Below are 19243 nucleotides of genomic sequence, written 5' to 3'. Positions count from 1 at the left end.
GCAGGGGTGGCTTCTGGGAGAAGATGCCAGAAGCTTTTCCCATGTCTGATAGAGCCAATGCCAGCCAGCTCCAAGATGGGCCCACTGCCAGCGAAGGACAAACCCATCAGTGACAGCGGTATCATCTCTGGGATAACGTAGTTAAGAAGGGCGGAAAAAATGCTGTGGAAGCAGGCGGAGAGAGGAGTGAGAGTATGTGAGAGGAACAACCCTGCAGACACCAAGGTGAGGGCAGGAGCTGCTCCAGGCACCAGAGCAGAGGTTCCCCGCAGCCTGCGGTGCAGCCCATGGTGAGACTGGCTGTCCCACACTAGAGAAGTTCATGGAGAACTGCCTCCTGTTGGAAGTTCCCCATGCTGGAGCAGGGAAAGAGTGTGAGGAGGAAGGAGCAGCAGAGACAACATCTGATGAGCTGACCACAACCCCTGTTCCCCATCCCTCTGCACCACCTGGGGGAAGGAGGTAGAGAAATCAAGAGTGAAGTTGAGCCCAGGAGGGGTGGAGGAATGTGTTTTTAAATTTGGGGTTATTTCTCATTACCCCACTCTGATTTGATTGTTGTAAATTAAATTAATTTCCATGACTCAAGTCTGTTTTGCCCACAGTAATAATTAGTGAGTGAAGTCTCCCTGTACTTATCTCAACCCATTAAACTTTTGTTATATTTTCTCCCCACTGTCCACCTGAGAAAGGGAGTGATGAGCAGCTTTGGTGGGCAGCTGGTGTCCAGCCAAGGTCAGCCCACCACACTGGTACAGTTTTCATGTGAGGTGATAAATATCTGAGTGATTTGTTCCAGGCTTTAGGCTTGTAAAAATATATATTACTCAGCATGCACACTGAACATCAGCATTTCATCATAAATATCAGAGACTCTATGGGTAAAGTATGCTGAGTGCATTAAATAGGAGCTAAGTCTTCATCTGAGTATGATTCTGTATTCACATGCAACATTAATAATAACAGGTATTAGTTACCCTTGCAATTAAGTTATTTGGCAGCAAAATCCACAGAAGCTGGTAAGTACATTGGCGTCCCAACAGAACTGGTTTGTATTCAGCCATTTAGAGCTAGATTGGCATGCATATGCTAGGTCACAACTGGAGCATTACAGATACATTTCTCATGCCCGATATTTTGTATTTACCAATAAAGATATCCATTGTGTTTGTACCTGTATAACAGCACTTCCAACAATCCTACCAACCACAGTGATTGCAATATACTAGTTCTTCTGGTGTGAGTTATAACATAGTTTTGTGTGAGCGGTGCAGTGATGCCCAGGCCCGTGCAGAAGCGCAGTCACTGCTGTGCCATGGGGCAAGCAGGACACTCGGCACCCACAGAGCTAATGCCCGGGCCCCTCTTAGTCCAGCTGCTGAATACAGCTGTGGTTTGTGCCTCACCTCGCTCCAGCCAAAGGCCACTCATGTTGCAGCAAAAGCTGGAATACTGCATTTTGTGAAAGTCTCTCTACACGCATTAATGAGATTTAGACAACTAAAACAGTCATGAATTGATAGTGAATTAAACAAATATGTCAAATATAAAAAAAAAAAAATGCACTGAAAATTCCAAAACATCTCTCTGTCTTTTGTTAAGCTCACATCCCTATCCGAAGTTCTGCACCTTGCATAAGTTTACATAATGACGCCATGGGGTAATTTATTTTGGTAATAGTGAAGGTGTGACAGAATGAACACCAGCCCAGGTGAACTGTTTCGGTAAGTACTTTAGATTCTTGGTATGTTTGAAGCTGCTCTTGCTACATCTTCACAGCTCTTGTTATCTAATCTAAGTTGCATATGTCTACCCATGCTGTTGACAAGTGTCCTGAAAGTATTGGAATCATACCAAGAACTTAAAATAATCTCAAGCTAGCAAATGTAAAAGTATTCTTTAAAGTTAAGCTTTCATAATTCGCTTCCACTGTGTATCTTTTGGTCTTCCTCAGGTAGAGACCATATGTCATAAGCAATGTATATTTGAAGCTGGAACATTTTGACAGGTATTTCTGTTGAGCTGTGGAAGGATCGATTTAGAAATGCTTATAAAATACAAGAATCAAGCTGAGAAATATTTTCATTTCCACCTTTCAGAATTATATGGATATGCAAAAAAGCCTTTCAACTAGAAATTAAAGATAATTAGGATATCAGTAACATTGCAAATTTAAAACTGGACCCAGATTACTTTTTATTTACAGTCAATTATTTAATGGTTTTGTCTGTCCATCTTTTCTAGAAGGCACAGAAACTATTTCTGCTGTGTGGTTTGTCCTCTTTGCTCATAGAAGCAACTTGTACAGAAGAAGGCAGCTGAGCTAAACAGGGATTCTTACAGAGAATTCCAGCCTGGAACAAAGCCTTCTTGTCGTATTTCTTGAGAGATGCATTCCTCCTTACTACTGTTGTATAGTTTTTTGAGGAACTGAATATATAAGCCATGAATCACCTAACAGCAGGACAAGGACACTCAGTTCATATCTTCACCAGGATATAAACCTCTGCCCAAGACATGATTATACGCTGTTTAAAAAAATGTCAATTATATAAATAAAAATAAATACTGGGCAATTTTACAATTAGGTTTTTCATTAGACACGGTATGACAACATAATCAGTTCTTCACTTAATGGTTTGAAAAGTCATCATAGTCTAATATGCTACAGTAATATAAACCATATTGCTTGTTTTCTTCTTCTTTCACTGTTCTTGTCCAATCTTTTTTCATTTAGTGATCACAAAATACTGCCATATGCAGATTCCTGCATACGATAGCATTTTGCATATGCCATATCATGCATATGCCATAAATCATATGTCAGCTTTGTTAGAATTATTTAATTCTTGTTATCAATGAATTTCAGTGAAGTTCTAAAGGTAGTTTGGGAACACTTGTATTAGTAAGGCCAAATATCTGCACTATTTTTTCTAAATGCTATACCTTAGGATGTTTGTATTCACCCAGTTCTGTTAAATATGTTTAGCCTTTATTCTCCAAGTCCTGAGAAAGCAGAATAGACTGACATGGGTGGTGCTTTAGACCTGTGGTTAAGGTTCAGCTGGGAAAGTGTGATTAAAAGAATTGAAATTAGTTTTAATGATATAAGTCCAAGAGGGAAACATGATAAATCCTTCCATTTTATCTTTGAATCCAAGCATTTAATCATGCCTGCAGGGAGAAACATGTTTGAAACAGAAAAATCAACTCTGTTCTCAAATATCTTAGCAGATGGATATGTATCTCTTAGATGGACAGAAATTTAAAAGTGAAGGACAGAAAAGGGACCTCCTGCCCATTCTGAAAGTTGTGGTGGGTAACTGCTTCTCCCATACTCGATGCTTTGTGAGAAGATCACAATGATTGCAGTCATTAGCAATGCACTGTTGAGTGCATGCTTGGTTTTGTCCAAATTGATACTGCATGATCTGAATGACAAAAATTACATTTAATTGAGGTGCACAGATTAATTATTTAACTCCTTAGGGTGATTAACAGAGAAATGCTAATAACTTGCTTGATGATCCTTCAAAGAAGCAGCTAAAGTATTTCTGTTTTTTCTCTATTATCTTTGGTTCTTCAGTGTAAGAGTTCTTTTAACTATAAATTAGTAAACTGTGTTTTATGAAAATCAGTATTTTAGAAAGTGTAATGGTAAACAGCACCCTCATAAAGAATTTAGTTACTAACTTATGAGAATAACACAGTATTCAGTTGGCAAGGGGCTAATGCTGTTGGGATTAAATCAATCTTCATTGTAGTTGCAAGGAAAAATAATGTAACAATAATAAATCTGAACACCCATGAGGGATATTTATGACGTAAATGTTTGCTAAATAAAGATGGAAGTAATCTCAAATAAGTGGAGGGTATCTCTAATGAAAGCTGATGTTTTATACAAGTATTTACTTGTCATTACTGTGCAATGTATTTTATAGTGTATTTCCTTTGAGAGAATGAGAAGGCAAAAGGTTTTGAAAGCTACGTTTTCTGCAGAAGTCCTGTGGAATAACCTGACAAGGGATCCATGAATATTTGCTCAATCAGGAGAGTTTCTGAATGGGTATTTTGTGAGTTGCAGTTCTCTGAGCTTTCTAGGAGCTAATCACTTGGAGAAAGACAGGGCAGAGTGAAAGGACTAGATTGTCCATCAGCATTTTCAAAAGAGCTAAGAAGCCTCTAGAGGGATGACATTTGGCTTCTTAAAATGCAGTTCATGTGTTATCACCAATCTGGTGACATGTATGCCCCTAGAAAGATTAACAAGGTTTGCCAGATATGCTGCAAGGTAGAAATACATTGTCAGAACTTAACCAGGCTTGGAATGATGTCAAGTACAGATATGCTCTTGAAGGATCCTTCCTAAAATCAGTCACAGTTAATTTGCTGTTCTTAAACTTCTTTCTGATATTTGTGCTGTGAGGCATGTCAGTATTTCACCCTGCAGCATTTTCAAGGTGATTTGGACTCTTAAAAAGATGCAGCATGAGAGCTCTTTAATTAGGGGTAAGTGCATGAACAATGTATGATATAAAGTAATAGGCTTAATAAAATGATGGTGACTAACACAATAATAATGGCAATATGAATCTGTGATCCATATCCAGTTATCTTCAGATATGGTTGATAAAGATCCTGATTTAGTTTCTAATTAATTGTTTGGAAACAAAATATTTTCCTTTTACTTTCCTACTACTTTTCTTTGATTGCCATGCTTTCATTTAAATTCCATGTTTGCACTTTTCTGCTCTATTTCGTCTTTATAATAACTGCTTCTGCTTTTCCTTTTGCTTTCTTTGTGTAATTTTACATTGCAGCTGGTCTTCAGCTAGTGTAGCACAGAGTGTATCCACTTACGTAACCAATGCCGCCAATTCCTTGCATTGCCAGTAATTAGGCAGTGTTTTTAACTGGATATCAGCTTCCCAAATTATTCTCACACCATCTGCTTGTTGAATACTTTTGATAGTTCATGTTTTCAGTTTTGTTCAGTTATTCTTTATACTGAGACATTCTGCAAAAGTAACCTTATTCTTTTGCTTTGATATTATCACAGAATTGATTTTTCTCACTACCTGTTAGTATAGTTCTATACTATGTTCTATACATAGTTCTATATGTAATCTCACTTTCACAGGAAAAGACTTTTATTTCTTACAATAACAAACATTGTTAATCTCCTAAATGCATAAACCTTACCTGAACCCAGGGCCCAAGTCGTTTTGTTCATCTTTAAAAAATGTGATATAGTGGTATAGGGTCATGAGGGAGCTCCTTAGTGGGATGTGCAGTCAGAGGTCATTGAATGAGTTAATTGCCTACACTTATCTTTTAAAGCAAAGATATAATGTTCAGACAAAACCTTTTTATACCATTTAATTCTTAAAAAAGGTGCTAGAGCTTTTAGTTTCCAAATGTACAAGGGCCATGAAGCTTCATAGCCTAACAAAATTAAACTGTCATGTCTGGTAAATGTCTGTTTATTTTTACCTCTGAGAACTGTAAATATGTAAAATCTTTGTAAATTATAAAATATAATAAAACAAATGCTTTTATTTTTTTTTCCTCCTAGAGATATTCCAAATTCTATAAACTCATTCATTGTGTCAAAAGAAAAATGAGATTGGTATCAATTGTTGTTCCTGATATGTTGTTAAATTTAAGATTGTAGGTTGCTATTATTCCATTCTTCTTTTATTGAAAGATATATTCCTGACCTAAATCCAGTTCAGTTATGAGCTATTGCTTATAGTAGGCATCCCTTTTTATTCTTAAATAGTGGTTTGAAGCACATGCTCCTCCCTTGTAAAAAGAAAAGCAGTGGATGTAGAACTGAACCTGAGTTTAGAAAGACAGAAATTAATTGAAAGGTTGACCAGTCGTTATTCTCTCAGTGTTATTCTCTGTTGCTAATGTTCTTAATCAATTAAACTGTGGGATAATATACCTTAATATGTTTTCTAATGTCAGTTACTTGTTAGCTTGCAGGGTAGTTTTTCCCATAAGTCACTTAATATTGGTATGCTAATTCATCTGCAAAGTCAGGGGTTAAATACTAGTGTACTTCAAATGGAATTTGATAAATTAACTTAGCCAACTAAATGGGCCATGTGCTGGAATGAGTCGACTTTAAAAACCAAGGTATCATTCCCTTGTTTAATCACAGAGAAGTAGAAAACTAGGTATTTTAAGAAAATTGTTGGATATAGAAGGATGAGCCCTCAGAGACCTGAACCACTTGTGTTTGACCCAGTGTTTTCTTCAAATAATAATTTTCATAAAGATAATGGAAGTTAACAGTTCATCCTCCAATTTTGATCTGATAAGAAGTACCAGAAGCATCATGTTTAGACCAGTTTCAGTCTTCTAATTGCCAGTAATCGGCAAAACTGTTCGTACCAATTGTGTATGACTTACAATATCCTGAAGGTTTTCAATTTATTTTAACTTTTTAATAGACTCTAGAAGCACTTTTCATATTTTTTTTAGACTTTCCATATAACCAGTTTTCTTTGAATTATTATAGAACAAACAGCTAGTGGCAGGTAAATTATTCAGAAGAAATTAAGCGGTACCAGAGAATTTAAAAAGACCTTTTGGCTTTCTTTGTTGTAAATTTGCAAAAGTAATGCAACTGTGGGATTGGAAATGGAACTTGAATACTAATATATTATTTACTCTCCTGCTGTCTGATGAAACTTTTTCTTTGTATCTCTTCCACAGACTTCCTCACAGTCACTCTCATTCAAAAAAGCAGATTCTTATATTTTCTTCTCTGCCTAGATAGGATGTTATTATTATTTTCTATTACTTAAGCATGCTCTTTGCCTTGTGCCATATACACCCAGGATATTGGCTTGTTGGCTTTACTAATAAACAACGATAACGTGTACTGTTGAATACATTCTTCCTTTTTTTTTTTTTTTTTTTATTTCTGAATTGTTAAAGGGGCTAGGAACATAATTCAGAAAGAATCAGAAGATTGAAAAGCTGGAGATTACTCTGTTTTCCAGTTCTTTCCTGTCCCCGTCCCTCCCCAGTCAAAACTAAAACAAGTCTTTCAGAAGTTGTAAGATCTTTTGCTTGGACCATATCCATATTTTCCAGCAACATCAGTCCTCCTCCCTTTCTTTCACGCCTGTTCTTGCTACAGCACTAACCTTTGCAAAGTTGTTGATTAACTTCTGACCCCTGTGATTCACCCCACAGTTTCCCCCAGCAGTCTTGTACTCGATACAGGTCAGCCTTTGCTTCTATACTTAAAGAATACTTTAGGACAGTCATTTTGGGCTCGAGAAGTCACATTGAAGGCCAGAAACTAACAGTGGAGTACCGTCTTGCATTGTCTTGGGTTGGGTATTGCTGCCTGTGTATGATTTTTGAAGGTGGTGAGGTGTCCCCATTCAGCTGTCCAGTGTGTTGCCACATGTGACCTGAGCAGTTTTATGCTGGGTTGGTGCTGCTATAACACATCAATTATGTCTTTATGCTAAAGCAGAGAACCAGCGTTTCTTGCCTCCTGTTCCAGCACCTTTTCAATGAGGTCTCGCTGCCTCCTAGGAGATGAGTGAGAAAACAAAAAGGTACAAAAAAAAATTTAGTTGGAGGCATGATGAATGGAAGTGAAAGTTATGAATGTATAAGTGAAGAGAATATGACTTTTGTTAAATGTTTTTGGTTGATAAGGTACTTCTTAAGGGCTAACACTTTGTTACAGATACCTCTTGCTGAAAAAGCAAGGCGAATTGCATGTGCCCTGTATGCAATTAGTCTGCAAAGCACCTTATTACAAATGTGACAAGTGGATTTTTACTATGCCTGTCTTACTTCCTTGTTTCTGAGGCAAAGAGGTTTCATGGCTTTTGAGTTAAAATGCAAGAGCTTTAAGCAAATAGCTTCTTATCCCATCATCAGTCCAGGAAGAACAGTATCTCCCCTTGTAGCAGCGAGCAGTTTGAAGTAAAAATTCCTAACCCACAAAATGATATAGAATGTGTCGTTTTCCTGAATGCTCTTTTACAGGGTGATCAAGAGGCTTTCATTTAGTGAATACATTTGCTCGCTCAGTTTTGGAGAGTCGCCCTTCATTTATTCTTTCCCTTTGGAAGTACTTTCGAGTGCAAATTACTGCTATCAGAAGCCTTGAACTGAGAGGCTATTATTCTCCATGCTCAGATTAAATTAATTTTGAACAGTTTAATGCAGCATGTCCGAGCTGCAAGTCCAAGTGGTGTCAAATCTATTTCTCTGCTTTTTTAAGCTGCACCTTCAAGGGCAGTATGATTCATGGTGAATGTGTTCTTCTAATGTCTTTTGCTAAGCGTTATTATTTTCTTTCATTTGCAAGTCATGAGGCTAAAATGTTAACAGTTTTCCTCCTAAAATTACATAAAGAATGCACAATTTTATACCAGCCTGATTTTCTGAAAGAAGCTTATTATATTTGCTTGCTATATATGAAATAAAGGAAAAATAGCTATGATGAAAGAAGTTTTTTTAAAAAAATCTAATAGAGAAAAAGGAGGCACTACAGGACACTACAACATTATCTTTATATTAGAAAGAAATTATCTGGATCAAGGTCTCTGTAATAAAATTAAGGGTGTTTTTTTAATTATTTGCTATATAACTATTTGTGTTGCAAAAACAAAGCGTGACATAAATAGATTTCTCTTTTCTCTTCAAGCTGAAGCATTCTACTGTCTCTTCACTGCTTCATATTGCTAAAGTGTCATTGAAAGGCAGTAGCGAAGCTTTCCACTTGTTTTTGAACCCTAAATGGTCAAAAGAATGGCAATCAGTTTTTCACAGTGTAGAGATGTAGAATTTGTGATGCTGCCAGATCCAGTGTACTTTCTGTGAAGGGTATTTGATGGTCAAACAAACTTACAAATCCAGATTTTAAAACCCATTTTTTAGCTTACCAGTTGCCTTTTGTGTTTCCCATTTTGCACTCCTGGATATTACTGTGTTCTGATATTTAGGTAGTTGGGTACTTTGTGATGTATTCGAATACTTTTCCACTATCACGTTGACATATGGTGTCCCTATTTTTACTTCATCTTGCATGTCAAGTAACTGTTATTGCTTCCATGATCACATGTATCTTTGAAACTCTTATAAGATTATGATAAAGAATATATTTGCATAGTCCTAAATAGTTCCTTGGCTACTGAATAGACTCTGTCTAAAACGGGGTATATATATAATTAGGTTATGAACCTAAGAGGAGTAAGACTGTCTGACAGCTGAAGTCACCTGTATCATAAGGGAGAAGTAACAATGATATCTCCATAGTATCTAAAAAAAGGAATATGTAATTCTACCTGAAAAACAGCTTCTCTTTTTTGAAGAGTGCTAATGCTGGGTTTCCATGAGAAATCCTATTGAATTTTGATGGGCCAGAAGGTCACAACTTTCACATTGAGCAATTGAGGGCTGAAATGTAACAAGGAAAAAAATCTGTTCTGTAAATTATACAATATAAATTGCCAAGATCTGGTTCCACCTTCATTGCCTAAGGAATAATTATTTACCTGAATTTTACAGTTATAGATATTTAATTTAACAGATTATATCACCAGTATTGCAGTGCTTATGGGATGTATACTATTTATACAAGCTGGCAATCCTATGGCTGAGTTTTTTTAGAGGACTCTTGGGTGTTTTATTTTCAATAGCTTAGACTATTGAGTTGAAAATCCAGATCAGGAGTTTTTCTGTTGTTTTCATAAAGTTTCACTTCAGTAAGCTGTGTTTTATCAATTAAATGTTGGGTTAAATAGTTCTGTGTATATTTTTTTATAGATAGCTAGGATATCTGCAGAGTTGTATAATCCTTCAGGCAAGGATAAACTGTGCAACAGGTATCATCATAGCTGTTTGGTCATTTTAGCCACCAAATATTTTGTTTAAATATTAGGATGAAAAGAAGCTTCAAAGTAGTATAACTTTCCATTGGATCAGAATATCTGTGACATCACTTTATTTTTCTTCTATCATTATGGTGTTTAATTTATCTTAGAATTTTCTTGAGAGAGGGAGATTATTATAAGGAATTGAACCAAGAGCACGTTGACAAAGTATGACAGAGATGTTTGCTTAGACACTTCTAAGGCAATTTGAACTATACTTAAAGTACGTTTACAGTCCTTGGCCAAGTGACTTTTCAGACACCTGATAATTAAGAAATAGTATAGACAAAATTAATAAGTAAAAAGTTTTATAGGAAGGCCAGATGTAAGACTGCTGAGACTAAATTTTGTTTGCTTCATCTATGGAATTACTATAGTCTTTTAAATACTCCTGTGTGTTTTGTGGGAAATATACCTGGATTCATCTGGCCATGCCAACTGAGACACATTCAAATGCATTTTACTTGTGTGCAATGCCAAAATGTTCAGTCTGTGGGATATGCTGTAGTAATATTTATCAAAGGGGCTGGAGATTTTTACAGTTGAGTAATGCCATCCCACTAATGCTGTCATTGGCTCAAAGAGAGATTATTGAGCAGGTCCTGTGCATCATAACACATCCAATTAGTGTTCTCTATGCACTACTACTCAGTAATATCAGATAGTCTTGATTTTCCTTTCTCTACCCTCCTGCTCTAGATATTCCCTTTTAGTGGTGTCCAGAAACCAGGCATTTGTTAGAAACCCCCAGCAGAGAGGTAGTTCTGATCTGTCTGGGATGAGAAGATTTTGTATTCCAAATAAATTCTGCCTGCTGCTTTTTCTGTAGGTTGTCTAAACACAAGGAAAATAAAGCCAAACATGCGCTTCCATCTCTACCCCTCTTATGCTACAAAAGAATTCTGGATATCTCAAAAAGGAAATCAGTTTATTCTCTCTTTATGAAGATTAAATGCTCCTTCATTGCACAGCTAATATAAAGTCAAGAATGGGATATTCCTGAAGTTTGTAAGCTAGCATTGACAAATGAGATTTTCTTTTCTCATACGTAATCCAGGACACTCTGGCATCTCGTCTTAATTTCTTGAGGAGATGGCAAAGCTTAGCTATGATATGTATATACTTGTCATTGAACTTTTTATTATTATAATGTTGTACCAGTTATTGGATTACTCTGCAACAGATGGTGGTAAGGGTTTTTTTCATTAATGATTATGCTGCTCTCAGTTCACATCTTCACAAGAGAAGTTCTTTTAAATGAATTTAAGCATATCCTTTTCTGAATGTATAGGCATATCTTGAAATACATGTAGGTTAACTAATGGTACACAGTTTTCTGCAGTCATTTATATTACATAGATTGGATTTATTATTGCCCGAAGGATTAGGTAAGTCACAATAGCTCTATGTTGTGAGAGAATGTATTTTAATATGAAGTGGTTTAGGATGGCTCCAAAAAATGGTTTATTATTATTTTTATTTCTGAAGACTTTGAAAAACAGGAGATGGGATAATCTCAAACATGAAACCACACAGAGGGATTATATACTAGTGTAGCAGCATTTTCTTATTATTTTAAAGATAAGGAAAGAGGAGAAGATCAAGCAATCTGAATAAAGAAATGAAACTGATTATGGAGACACACACAACAGAAGAGCAAGTCTTAGAAATGTATGCAGATTAATTGTTAGCATTCCTCTTGCCTTGTTACAGACACCTATCAATGTGATTATATGTAATGTTTTGTGTCTTAACAGTCAAATAACATCCAGTGTAGATTTTTCTTATTCCACCAGGATTTTTGACATTCTCTTCTTAACATTCTTCCATCCAGCTGGAAACTTTCTGAGCATTTAAAAGAAATTGGGCCTTTTTCCAATCATGACTGAACTGCACTTGTTGCTCTCAAGCCCTTCTCTTCAATATTTGCCCAGGTGCTTTATTTTTCAGGGCTTGCCTGAAAGCACAAGAGCAAATGTGCCCACACCCTATGGAGAAATCAGGCCATGCCACAAACCAGATATTAAGATAAATTTATGTTATGGAGACAGGTTCACCTGTGTGAATATCAGTGTAAAAGGGTGTTCAATCACCAGCTACAAGGAGTATCTGTATTTTCATGACATTGTATAATTCCTACACTGTTAATATGGTATGAGACTGATGTATTGCAGCAATTTTCATAGGGCATTTTTGAGCTCCATGCCATTTGAAAAGGTTTGGTCTCCAGGAACAGCATAATGAAATCACTAATATGATCAGAAAATCTCTAACAAGATAAACAGAATTCTCATTCTTCTTCCTGTCGCTAGCAGTGTTGAAAATGTTTTCATTGCCCTCCTCATCAGCCTGTGCTCCTCTCACAGGGGGTGTATTTGGCAGCTGCAAAAGCCGTGTGCCAACCCTGAGAGTGCATTTTTCATGTGCTAGTAACTAGGTCTAGTGCTGACTGTGTGAGAGCCGAGACTCATTTATGTAAATCATATGTGATTTGTGAGGAATTTAGTCACTGTTTCATGCTCAAGACCACAGTTTTTCACAAAATCCCTCATGAGCTCAACTTAGAAGGTCATGTGAGAGCAGTTAATCATGGAAGGAGATTGTTTCTGATGCTGACATTTGAGCAGAAATGTGCAGCTGAGTCTTTATAGCCACCAATGCCTCTTTTGCAGTTTACCAAAAGTCCAAGGTTTGTTCTAACTTCAACCTGAAAACAATGTTTGTTTTCGTGCACTGGCACAAAAGCCAAGGAAGCCAAATAGCTAAAAACCATAACAAATTATATTAATAGGAAACACAGTCAAGCTGACATAAAATGGCATAATACTACATTAGGAATCTTAACTAATATGTCCCTTCATAGAACAGTCAAGGGAGCCTATGAAAATTATGTGTCAATGTAAGTCAGGATTAAATTAATTTCAGAACATGCAGGCAGCAGGGACTGGACATTATATTCTGCTACTAAAAGCTGATCGTTTGGATTGTGATTTCTGAGATAAACACTCCTGAGATCTTCCCATCCTAAAGTCATAACCAAAGTACAATGTTGACTGGTGTCAATACAACAGTCGGCCTGCTCAAGAGTTATCCTGGCACAGGCTCACATTTATGCTGGAAATTATCTCTAGGGCATATTACTGTTGTGATGTACAGATTTCAGGGTTGATTGATGACACTGTGATGAGGTTTCTTGCAGGGACTGTGGTTCTGGCGAGTTCTGCCCCTACTAATGCAGTAGGGGCAAGTTAAAAAAAAAGGAGCCAAGAGAACTGCTGCTCAGCAGCTGCGTATGTGCCAGGTAAAAGGAAGGTGGTTTAATTAGTACAACTGTTTACAGAATCATTTGCTTCTTGAGACATCTTCTGTTGAGTGAATGCCATTCTAGTTATCTCTCTACCTCCTTCATGGGATGTGGAATTGTGGAATAAAGTCATGTAAACTCAGCAGTAGTACAAGTTGGAATCGCTTTACCCACACCACACACAAATTAGCTAGCTGATTTGCTGCAATCCTGATCTCAGGATGCTTAAGTGACTACATTACCAAACTTGACTTGGTAAAGCCATTTGAGTGTTGGTTACAAACAAACACACAAAAACAACCCAACAAACAGACAAAATCCCGTTGTAATGAAAATGTATTAATGGTGTAAGTTCCTAAATCCAAGAAAACAGGAAAAAAAAAAAAGTATACACCGAGTTATTTTTAAATACCAATATTGTATTGTTGTCTTAGATGTTGGGAGAATTATGATTGCATGCATGTAAAATACACTTGGAATTGCATACTTAGTGCAGGTGGTTGGTTTGGTTTTATTTTTTTCTCTCTAGAATACAACTTAAAGCTCAAACTTCATAGTAGTGGTTCGTTGCTTTCTTTTATGCTGGGAAACAACATTGCGATTTATTTAGCCTTGTTGGATGTGAATGGCCCAGTCCATTCTGCTCTATTTAAATTGATGACCATATTTCAACACTGCAGCACCAACAGAATTGTTTCATATCGAAGATTCCTATGGGGGCAAACTCAAAGCATAGTTAAATAAATAAAGAGCAGTTTGTGAAATGCAATCTCTCTCCATTATCTTACCAACCTCAATAGCTGCCTGAAAATGGATTTTCAGCTGGCCTGGATGTCTTGCCCCCATTATCTTGCTAGCCTGATTGCTCTACATGAATTGTCCTGATACAGACCTTGGTGACACAAGTATATCTTGTGTATTTATTGGAGATTCCTGCTTCCTATCTCTGAAATTTTGCCTTGGAAACCTGAAAAAAAAAAAACCCTTTTCTCCAATGTGGACCAGAAGTCACCAAAAACCATGAATGAATGAATCATGGTTTTGCAATTTAAAGAAACACTGCAAACTTCAGCAACTTGATTCAGTTCAATTTTTACACAGAAGTGATAGAAGTTTGTCTAAAAGTTTAAAAAACCTTCCAGTTGGAAAAAAATTATTTGCTGCTTCATTAATATTTTCTGAGAGTAAATCCTCCCATCAACCTTAATACTGGACTACCTGTAATTTTTAGAAAACTTTGACTTTTTTTTTAGAAGATGTCAAGAACTAGGAGAGTATGTGTTGGGAAATGAGGGGGGTGCTTATTCCCAATCCATAATTTCCCTTCATATTTCACACAATTTTATTCTTCTATGATGAAAGGGAAATAGGAAATAGGAAACAAATTTGAAGGCAGGCCTGACTGAACCTGACATTCAGAAAAACATACCTAGATACTACAAGAATGAACCCACGTTGACTCTTGTCACTTCCTATCAGCTTTGAGAAGGAAAGTAAATGAGAACCTTACCCTGCTAACCATATTTCTAATCTCTTTCGAAAAGAATCTGCGTCAACTTTGTTCCCCCTGTACAAACCTACTTCAGGTTCTAGTTCTGCATTGCAAGTTGAGAATAAAATATGTTTTTTAATAATAAGAAAAAAAAATCTTCAAAGTCAAAGCAGCAGTCATATAATGAAAGAATAAGCTTAAAGATAAAAAAAACCGCCTGTGCATAGAGATTTATTTTTAAAACATTATGAATTGTTGTCACTCATCAAGCAGCATTGAGAGTATATTGAACACCTACAAAAGATCAAAGAACTTCCATATTCTGTCAATTCTGCATTTTTAACTTAACTAGTACATTGAATAAATTATTCTTTGGCTTTTATTTGCATGTGAAGTACAGTAATCAGTTCTCTAAAGCTAATCTTATTATGTGGTTTATTTCACAGAAGCTGTTCTATCTCTTTTTCACTGAAGATTGGCTAAATAATCAATGCTTCTTTTTTGTAACTTTAAAATTCAGGAATATTATCTCATAATTATACTACTGATAGACTTTATACTACCCCTCTTTAAAAATATTCAATACAGAAAAACTAAACAAAAGGTTTTCTCCCAGTCAAAAGAAGCAGGATGCTGGGACTGTTAAATTACTGAAGAATTAGTAAAAGCCTAATATTTTTCATGAGGAAATGTTGCAAAAAGCTGCAGGTACAGTAATTTCCATCTATATTATTTTTGGGGCTTATGCTATAAGTTTAACTCCTATGAAAATGCAAATGAATTGCTAGAGTATTTAGATATGCATACCATGAAGCTATTCTTTCAGAGGGAAATTTGCTTTCCTTTCTCATCACACATCTGGTTTTTTTTGTTGTCCGTATTTTTGTTTAAGATTTATATAAAACAACCTTTACATTTTGAACATCACATTCATAAACCAAAAATGTCTACAGCTCTGAATTTGAAGTTAATCTTTTGGAAAACAGGAATTTTCCTAGGCTCTCTTAATATTCATGGCATAACACCAGCATGGAAACACTTTACAAGTAACATTTCATTGGTTTGGCTCCAAATGAAGGCATATTTACTTTTGTATTTCTTCCTGTTTGTCTTATCATGAGAACCAGGAATTTCAACCTGCCTACTTTGTTAAAAAAGATTAATATAGTGCAGTAATGCTACTTCAGATGTCATGAAATGTGGTTCAGTTTTCCCCAATATATTTTACTGCTTATATTTGTCATCTTTATGTAAATTAGGGCTTTTATTTATTTAATCAATTATTTTCTAAATGTATTAATACGTTTCAAATGTACTTTTTAGATTTTTTTTTTCAACTTTATAACTAGAAAGTTCTTTTTAGATCAGCGTTATTTCTGGTATGGTTAGCTTTCGTGTTTCAGGGGCTGATGTGGAAAACACTCAACAAAATCCTATGGCCTGTTTTATGCAAAACCAGCAGATAGTCACAATGATCCCTCTGGCCAGAAAAACTTTGTAATGCTTTGCTCTGGCCATCCTGAATGAGGAACGGTTTCATGCTTCTCCATCCAAAAATGAGCACATCTGCTCTCAGTGAAGTGGATGCCCTATTTTGCAGCAGTTAATTTAATTCCATCCTGGAGCTGAACACAGTACATCCTGCTCTGAATCAGGTTCCAACTTTTTGCCAGATGCAGACATTGCAACTTTTTTCCTTTCGTACCCCTTCAGTGCTCTGTTTTAACATGGCGAAGGATTCTCTCTCTCTCTGTGTTTGCTTATCTTCTGTCCTTAGGTGCTAGTGAGGTATCCAGCCTAAACAGCCATGAAGTTTACTTTTATTTTCTTATTCCATGGTTCTGAAGGTTATTCCACCTTGAACAGCTAAAATAGCTACTTGCTGCGTGACTCTGACAAAAAATTAGTCATAAACCCCTTGGTTTCACACATATGACATGTAATGGTAATTTATCTCATCCCCCTACCTATATTGTGGGAGAAGACTGGAAAAAGACCGTTTATTATCACTGTCTCATGCAAATTGAGTTGATCCAGTTTGAAAGGCTCACTGTTGGCCTAAGAGGGGTTAAAGTTTGGAGGAGGACTGCCAAAAACTTGACATACGAAGACAGAAATCTTGGCACCCATTCCAGAATGTGGAAAATGAGGGAAATTAAAATATACCCAATACAAATTAAAATAGCAAGAGAAATCAGTGGAGGGTACTCGCTTTACCATCTGATGACTTTCACACCCTGGAGCTCTGCCTGCGGGGTAATCTGCACCGGTGGCGCATTGCTCAGGGTGCAGGTTGGTGGTGCGAAGCCCAGATCTGCCTGTCCCTGCAGGCAGCACCCACCATTATCTCGGCTCTGACAGCACCCCCTTCACCTCCCACCCTGTGGACGAGGGAAGAAAACAAAGTGTTTCAGTTGCCATTTGGAAATAATGAGGAGATCAAGAAAGGCTTAAAAATAACAAAAAGCGTGTACATATAATCTTACTAAGTCTGGCCATCATGGAGTTTACTGGTACCTACCCACTTGTCCTGATTGGCAGGACTGTTTCATTATCTGTGGACACTGCCCTCTGCCTTCCCTGAGGGTCAATGGTTTGAGATTTGACATTCTTTGATCAAAGTTTCAGAGTTGAATCTTATCACACTTTCATGTCATACTGTAGAAAACGTACTTCAAAAATATTAATGTGCTCTCCTGTGCCTGTGAGTCCCAGTAGTTACATCTATCTGTGTGTGCCTGGGGAGGCCAGTGCAAGATTTGGCTGATAAATACCCTGTAGCCAGCAGTACCATAGCCAGCCCATGCACGTACCAATAGACGACTTCACACTGCTCAGGTATTTCACAGCTGGAATTTCCCTTTCAGGCATTGTTTATTTGCAACAGTTTGGATTATTCTGTCCTTTTATGTCTGTAATAATGGATAATTTCTGATATATGTCCTTCAGAGCAATTTCCTTCTGCCCATTGAGACTTCATACAGGGTATGTAGACATAACCTCCTCAGATCATTTTGAATACAGAAATCGCCAAGTAGAACAGTAGCTCAGCTACTTGGGTCTCCTTTTCTTTGGCTGTAGACCATGCCAGATGCTGCACAAGAAAGTAATTTGTTCCAAACCTCATCTGGGAACAAGCTTACGTCCTGAAGTTCATAGTTTTTACAACATGTGCCATCTGAGATGTCGCATTTGCTTTTTCCACGTCTGGTTTTAGAGTTGTGTCAGCTGTGTAAATCATCTTTGCTCATCTGAGTTTCAGGTGTTTTTTAATAGCCTGTGTTTTTCATAGTTTATGCCCTTGATAACCTTGAATACTTTTTGTTAGTTTTTAAAGTGGTTGGTGTCTTAGTGGCAGTTTCGTACAGCAAAGGTCAAGCTTTTAGAAAGAGTGCTTCTCTTTTGCACAAACAGCACTTAGGATGAAGAAGCTTTTCTGTACGCGGAGGTGTTTCTGTGTTAAGTATGGAGGACCTAAGACATTTCATGGTAGCAAATCCTTTAAGCATTTATGCTATTTATTTAGAGAACGACGCTTTTACTTTCAAAGAATTTGCCTTTTTTTTTTTTTTTCTCAAAAGAATCCACATGAATATTTTACACTAAACACTAAAAGTTACTTTTGCACCAGTGAAATAATAACTTGTTCATATATTTCCTTGCAATCCCACAATTGCAAGAGGAATGTTGATGAGAAACAAACCAAGAAAGTTGAATTAATGCAGCTGAGTTTAGTACAGGTTTACGCTGGGGTTTACCTTCTGGAGTGTCTGTCTCTTGCCATTGCTAGGGAAGGAGTCAGGGGAACCATAGTCCTGAATTAGGAAGGGTAAGTCTGTGCTCAAGTGTCCAGTGCTTTGGTCATCAAAATTACTTTATATGAAATAAACAAAGTGTGCGAAAACAACAGGAATTCAATGTTGCTAGGAGACCCTGCATGGCAGGTTTAACCAAGGGAAAGTTTGGGGAAATACTAGCATATGAGAAAACAGTCATCAGTTTGCATTTGTAGCAAATGCTGTCAAATGCTCTCTCAGTGTAATATCATAAATAATAGATGTTAAAAATAGATGTGCTTAAAATTAACATTTGACTACCTAATAAAAGTCGGGTCAGTTCCAGATTGATTTATGGGCTGTATGGCCAGTTTCTTCTGGAACCCTACATTTTTTAAAAGATCTGCTGAGAAGTTTCAATTCTTGCCCTAAGAGTCTCTTTTCTCACTAGATTAAATACTGAGAAATACAATAAAATATGTAAATATAGTATACCCAAAAGCAAAAAATTAATTTCCAACACAGATGGGTTTCAGGAGGTCTGCTGCCAAAGATTTTAAAATTCTTGTGCCAGGGGGCAATTTGCTTGCAATGGAAGAAAATGTATCCAATTACCCTTATGATATTACTAGGTTTGCTCCCTAATCAGCCATTTGATGGGATATTTGAAATGAAGGTGCAAGTGATGGCTATCTGTTTCTCATACTGTTGAGAGAATGATAGGTTGTGTGTGTTGTTTCCCTATGTTCCCAAA

This window comes from Streptopelia decaocto (genome assembly GCF_964273445.1).
Source record: "Streptopelia decaocto genome assembly, chromosome: 10".
NCBI classification, from domain to species: domain Eukaryota; kingdom Metazoa; phylum Chordata; class Aves; order Columbiformes; family Columbidae; genus Streptopelia; species Streptopelia decaocto.
Note: the sequence above shows the minus strand (reverse complement) of the source record.